This window comes from Theobroma cacao, chromosome 9 (genome assembly GCF_000208745.1).
Source record: "Theobroma cacao cultivar B97-61/B2 chromosome 9, Criollo_cocoa_genome_V2, whole genome shotgun sequence".
Taxonomy (NCBI): domain Eukaryota; kingdom Viridiplantae; phylum Streptophyta; class Magnoliopsida; order Malvales; family Malvaceae; genus Theobroma; species Theobroma cacao.
This window is the reverse complement of record NC_030858.1, coordinates 23962899-23970887: the sequence shown is the minus strand read 5'-3', so window position 1 is coordinate 23970887 and position 7989 is coordinate 23962899.

Below are 7989 nucleotides of genomic sequence, written 5' to 3'. Positions count from 1 at the left end.
TCGAAATTTTTGAGAAAAAAATGACCAAAATACCCCTGTGTGGCGAAAATTTTATTTTGATTGTTTTTGATCTAAAATAGTATATATTCTCTAAAAACTCGATATTTAACAATGATTGCTCACAGGAAAGGAAAGAAACTGATATGTAAGCCTTGCGGGGTTCCGGTTGGCATTCCGGATAATGAGTGTCAATCGGGACGTCGCGGCGATTGTCATGGGCTCGAGGGGAGTACCGGGTCATGACATCACTTCACAGCAAACCACCACGTGAGGGTGAACTCAGCCAACGCCAAGGAACGGCTATGCTTTCAAAATAAAAACATGATTTATGCGTACATAACTTTTTAACAGCCTTGGCGGACTTAGTTGGGATAGCCTTCGGCCAAGGTATCCTTGATAACTGAGTATGAGAATGATTTTGGCATGAGCCAAACTTTTTAGGAAATCATAAGCCTCGTTGTTTATTTTGGTGAAATGAATCTATTTTTTCTTATTAAAATGAGTTCGAAATGCTGAGAATCATTTTTATGCTAATCTATTTTATCTGTCTCCATTTACTCAGTTTTAGATATTTTAGATAGTATTTGTTTATTCACTGGGATTATATAATCTCACCATCCTCCTTTCCAACCATTTCAGGCTCAAGATAGTCGGTAGATAGCTCACTTTGTTGAGGGCTACAATTGGACTTGCACCCTCAAAAACTGTAGGTTTACTGCTTTTGATACTTTTGGTCGTTCGTGGGCCCACGTGTCACTGTAAATTAAATTTTATACTATGGTTATCTGTATTACAGTATGTATGAATTTATTTAGCTTTTACGCTACAAAAATGATTTATCGGTAACTCTATAAATATTATTTTATAAGAAAATAAAATATTTTATTAAATATTTTTATTATATTCAAATAGTTATAGTTTTACTTTAAATGAATGTTTAGACATCTAAACTTATTTTTGATTTTGAAATATGTGTTTTCCACTCACATACTACATTTTTAACTGGTTTTGAAATTTTTAAGGAAAAATGACCAAAATGTCCCTATGAGACAGAAATTATTTTTTTTATTGATTTAATTTGGAAATAGCTTAAAATCTTTTAGAACATGATATTTGGCAACAGTTACTCACAGGGGAAATGAGAAACTGATATTAAAGCCTTACGGAGTTCCGATTGACATTTTAGGTAATGAGTGTCGATCGGGACACCGCGGCGATTGTCACGGGCTCGAGGGGAGTACCGGGTCGTGACATCTAGTATGTGTACATGCTTTATAATCTCATTGATCCTTCAAAGATTCATCTTTACATGATCGTTGCATCTTATGCAATACCACAATCCCTAAAAGTCATCTTTATTTCTCAATTATCTTTCATGCCTATAACATATACATTATATCTTTATTGCATTTCGATGTTAACCAGTCACTTTAGACTTAGACTCATTTGAATCATGTATGTCGCATGCATTTCTAAATTCCAATTTCCATAATACATTAAGAGGTTTTCATTATCCAACTTCATTATCAAGGTTACCTTCAACCATCCTTTGTATTATTCTCTCATACTAATATAACATCTTTCTCCCTTAGCCCATTGACTATATGTACTTGAAATTTCAAGACTGGAAACAAGGTTATTCTCAAGTACCTCTCAATGTCAATGTGAGTATCACTTTCAGCTTACGACTTTCCTTTTGTAACAACATAACTTAATGCTTGTTTTCACAAGATTCATAGCAGGATTCCTCTTGAATATTTCCTTGCAGTTACCAACCTTAAACTTATATCTCACCACATGTGATCACATAACTCGTGGTTTAGCCGTTAGGCTCCTTAGCAAGTTTCAAAATCCCACATATTATACTTACCGTGTATGATTGGTAATGCCTTCTCAAGGATGTTCATGCATTCCCAAAGCACTTAATCACTTATTTGCTCTTAAACATTCCGAGCATATCATTTCAAAATGGCATGCACTTATTCACCAAGATATTTAAATGCATGCTCAACTATTCATACTTCAATTTATCTTCAAGGGTTTCTAATATGCCACATAATTGGCCTTGTGTTGTTACTAATCCTTTTTCATTCAACTAAGTCGAGATAAGATTTATAAATCCGCATGGCTATACTTTGTTTTAACTCATTTTGTCACGACCCGGAACCTCCCTCGGGCCCATGACAACTGCCACGATGTCCCGATTGACACTCATTATCCGAAATGCCAATCGAAACCTCGCAAGGCTAACGAATCAGTTTCTTGCCTTTCCTATGAGTAATCGTTGTTAAATATCGAGTTTTAAGAAACTATAAACTATTTTAGATCGAAAACAATAAAAATAAAATTTTCGCCACATAGGGGTATTTTGGTCATTTTTACTAAAAATTTTCAAAACCTAATAAAGATACAACGTATGGTAGAAAAATATCCATTGTCGATTAAAATTAAATTTTTGTAATCTAAATCTTTCATTTAGAGTGAAAAGTTGGCTAATTAAACTAAATAAAAATATTTGATAATATATTTCATTTTCTTATAAAACAATTTTTATAGAACTATACATAAATAATTTTTGTAGCGTGAGAATAAAATAAATTCATACATACAATAATTTACAAAGTTATAATGTACAATAATAATTACAATGACAATTGGCCCACAAATACACCCAGTATTGGTGATAGTAACCTACTGTCTGTGGGATAGAGGGGTCAATTGGAATCCTCGATAAAATCGGATATCTACAAGCTACCACAGACCTAAAATGTTTGCTAAGGTCCAAAGGCGAGTAAAATGGAGGCAAGTTTAAACAACAAATCACAAACCGTTTCATAAGGTTTTCCATTTCTTTCTTAAACCATAAAACATTTGTAATTTACCAAAACAGTTGTCAAGACTTATAACCTTTATTAAAAACATGGCTCAAGCCAAAATCTAGTCCTCGGGGATACCTTGACCGAGGCATCTAACCGAGTCCGTCAAGGTTGTTAAGATATTTACATGTTAAACATATTCTAGTTTTGAAAACAAGCCGTTCCTTGGCGTTGGCCGAGTTACACATTCACGTGGGGGTTCGACGTGAAGTGAACTCTAACACTACCCCGGGAGTTACCCTCATCGCCTCTACAACCGAGGTAACTATGAAACCGGGTTTATCGTGCCCCTCTAATAGGCAGTCCACGGAAACCTGTCACTGCAGTGACTAACCCATCAATTTTAATCAAATTTCAACAGTATAACGTGGGTTTTATTTATTTACCCAGCCTGCATAGTAAAAACAGCTTACATTTATTCCCAAGGCAATTATAAAATATAGCCACATATACTCATATATCATAAGCCATTCATAAGAAAATATATTTTTCAAGACAATTGGTAGCCTCTAATTACTCAATTTCATAATCAACACAATATATTTTTATTTGTCACATTTATTTCTAAAACATCAAAAATCTTGTTTTAATCTCATTTTCGTTTCATAAAATACATAAAGAGAATTTAAAAATAAACTCTAGATAATTTACAATAATAATAGGTTTACTCACCGTTTGTACAGATGAAATGCTTCATAGGTGCCCCGATCACTGTTGGTCGAGTACGACTTCCTTGCTTTTACCGGAAGGCTCTCCTCCTAGACACATTGCAAAATTTACCCAATTCACCACATTAATGCTAAATCACTATATAATTGACTTAAATCTTATACTAATGCATGGTATGAAATGCAATAGCCTAAAACGGCTTAAACGCGGTATTAACCTATTTTTGGCACTTTACCCAATAAATTGCTAACGCGCTCCATTTTAGCTCTAAATCGTCCCATTCTCTCTCCAACATTTCTAACCATTAAATATCAGCCAATAACCTTCTAAAATCACCAAAATCAGTTCACTTTCCTCCTTGAAAAATTCAGCCAAAAATGAGACATTAACTCGGTAAATTTTCTACTTTGTTTTTCTATCACATTTAAACATTTTTCATCATTTTCTCTTCATTTCTCTTAGAATAAAAATCAGATCATCATCATTGTACCTCATTTCAGATTCAGCCAAGGGTGGGTACCGTGAAAATTTAATGCTTTCTTGCCCAATTTAATTTCTAAACACATTTAACTAACTAAAACTATCAATTTAACTAAAAATCAAAACCTAAAAATTTCAATTTCTCCCCCGTTGAAATTCGGCCAGCCCTTGATGTCACTTTTAGATCTCTCTCCTCAAGCATGCTAAATGGAAACAAAGGCATAGGAAAGGTAGAAATCAAGCGAAAGTCGAAAAATTTTACCGTTAGACACGTAAACGGATGAAAAACGCGAATTCCTCTTTAAATTTTCTTGTTTCTCTTTGGTTTTTCTTTTTTTCTTCCTTTCCTCTCTATTTTCTCTCTTGTTCTCCTTTATGGCCGGCCATCACTTAAAATGGGGTTTAAATGGGCTGACTTTTCATTAAAATAATATTAAATCATTAAAAAGTGCCATGTGTCACTTTCCCATTGGCCCATTTTTAAAATTTCATCTTTTAAACTTCAATTTTTCACCACTTAACATACCATAGTTGTTCATACCAAAAATAAATAAATCCTATGATTTTGACAAGTTTTGGGTGGTGAAAATTACGGTTTTTACCCCGAGACGACAAAATTACCGNACCTTGAGACGACAAAATTACCGTTTTGCCCATATGTTCCGAAAATTGTCAAAATTGAAAATTTTCACTTCCTATCATTAAATTATACTCCAAAAAGTTAATCTTGGTCAAAAATTTCACTCCATGATCAAATTATTATCTTAGGTGGCAAAATGACGATTTTTTTGCCCTTGAACATCAAAATTTTCAATTTTACCCCTAATGAACCCTCGAACTCCAAACAATCATTTTTAGTCATTCCTGGATTGTAAAATATTAAATTTCATCCTACGATTCCTATTTGAACTAGTTCGAGGTTAAATCAACTCAAGTGTACCGTTAGGTACAATACCAGGTTTCATCTATTCTTAGGACTTTCCTAGCATAATAACATGCTACTCAGTGCATGTATGTCATAACATGTGTTTATAGGGTCGGGTTTTACACATTTGCTATGCCACCCTTGTAATTTTTTCATTCACAATTTCATCACTTAGTATTGACATCCCTTGTCAATGTCTCATACATTCATCTAACTTTTCACTCACTTTTTGCTTAGCCTTTAACAAGGCTTAATCTCTTGTCTTCTTTATTTCTTAGGATTTGACTTTAATCAACATATTATTCATCTCAATACTTCACATGGCAATTGATCTTAATGTAGCTATCTCAAGAACTCTCTAACTTCTCTTTTACTTACAGGCCAATACATAAGGCAATAAAGAAACTTTTCAATTCACTCATATAAACACTTTTCCAATGCACTTAAAACTGCAAATAACAAAGCTTGACATTAAGATCAATGACCGTAATTCAACTTGTGAGTTTCAGCTTCATGATACTCACAATTTGCTCGTGCTTTCTAGCCATGAGGGGTTCTTAACGCGACAGCGTTGGGCAATCAACACTGCGATGTTACAACTGCTGGAATTTACTTTATCAAATTGATTATTCTACCTTTAAGGCTACCACACTAATCATTCTCAGCCGCATGGCTTTCCTTTAAGCCTATGCCACAATTTCCGTAAGCACATGTATCTTCTCTTTGCTTATCATATGTAATAGGCCAAGACTATACTTTCAACTCATTTTATCCTTTAACACTTATCATCAATCATTAAGTCCCACCTTAGGACATCCTTTCCATATTGTATAATGACTTTACAATATATATATATATATATATAATACACCACACATAATTATTCACTATTTATGGCATCCCACAATTCTTATCATCCAAAATTAATTGCCTTTCTTGTCTTGTAACTCAAATAGTTTATTGACATTTAATGCAAAAACTATGAAAATAGTTCATCTTTCTCCACACTTTATACTCACAATCATTATTAAATCAAGAATTCATCTTTCCCAAGTTCCATGATTTACCTCCAATGGTCTATATTTGTACCAAATTATCATTTTATAATGTCATGGCACCATGTGCCTCCATTTTTACCATCAATCGTACTTCATAAGAAACAATTAAAAGACTTACATACCTTTTTCTTCTTTTGTGCATTGCACAACTCTTTAGGACCTACCTACACACTACAGACACTTGACCAGCGAATTATCCTTTTTGACCTTTTTCCTGTTTATCCAGCATTTACCCTTATTTCTCATCCATAGGAATATCGGGTTACAATTCCCTTAATACTTAAGTTTACAATCCTCGACTTAATCACATTAACCATTCAAAGTGTCATCTATAGTCTCATTAATTTCTCTCATATCCTTCCGAATTGTAACTACAATTGAGATTTCAAATTTCACATTTCTACGATTAATCGGTAATCGTTTGTCAGGTCTTGTAGTTACTTGTACCATTAATATCTTTCTACGTCGACCTTTAATAATTATCTAAGGCGACCAACCACACCACTAAGGTGAATATCCTTCCTCAATAATTATATTGCTAGTCCACCTCTATCATACCAAAAGAGTCCCGTATGCACCAAGTCATTTAAATAGCTACTTCATAATCCATTTGAGTCACACGAAAATAAAAGCCAAACTTTTAAGTCCTTTGTACAGACAACTACTACTACTTAGTTTACACCGCATTTACCCACACTTAAAGTAATACGAAGTTCAATGAAAAAAGTAAGTGTCTTTAAGATCATCATCGCCTTCATCCGAGCACATCAACGGATCCTCTTCCGGGTCCTCTTTTACCTCCTGAGATTTCCCCATTTTATCCTTAATCCAAGCTTGTTGTATTCTCACGCATTCCTCCCTACTCACAGGTGCAGCACCTCTCCCACAACCAAGAGGAAAGTCTCAGACACTTGACACCTTGCTTGGATGATAGCCCCTTGCCATTGCCTCCTTTATCTTTTCCTTAGACATTTCCAAAAAGAAACTTTTTACGCTTTCCCAAATCTTAGTGCTTACCTCACTTTCAAAGCTCTCACTACTTTCGAAGATTTCCCTACTCCGAAACAATATTTCCAAATCTGGTGGGATCCATCCAATAGGAATCCAAGACTGGCCACTTTCTTGAATCCTTGAATCAAGGAGCCATTGTCTCCTAGCAGTGGAATCTAGCGATCCCTCACTAGTGCTATGATAGGTATCCGGACTATCGTTGCTTCTTGACATGGCGCATGTAATAGGCGCACCTCCAAACCTATATGCAACCAAGCATCAATTGCTTAGTCATTTATGCATCATAGGAATAGGTGGGTTTCTAATGAATCAGAGGCTTATGTAGCCTCCGGTCCTTGACTTATGTTACGCACCCACAATCCAAGGACAAGACCCTACACGGACTCCAACAACTCCGCTGAAAACCACAAGAACCCCTAAGACTCAACTAAACCTAGAGCTCTGATACCAACTTTGTCATAGCCCAAATTCCAAGCCATGACTGGTGCATGGACACAATAGGCATGGCCCACTAGGCCCAAGCAAGCCTTTCTATGAAAACTTGTTCATTAAACCCTCTGTCCCTCATTTACCTCTAAAGTTCTTAATTCATAGTTTTCAAAAATAATTTCTTCTCAAGAATAAATCATGGCAACCGAATATATATCATTCACAATATAATATTACCATTTGCCAACCTGTGGTGACATTATCATGCAAACCAAACATATAGTGTTTACAAAAAATCTCACGAATTACATTTAAATAACCATATACACATACAAAATACCTTAACTATCAGCGGAGTGACTTTGGCGTGGATACTATCATGGGGTGTGTTGGTAAACCTACCATAAGATGAACAGGAGGAAGCACCTCTACCTAGGATGTCAAGCCCGACCTTATAAATTACTTGCCATGTCATTCATATGATTGATAATATGCTTGCATACTTGGAAAGTCTCGAAAGAAAAATCGTTAAAAGACGACA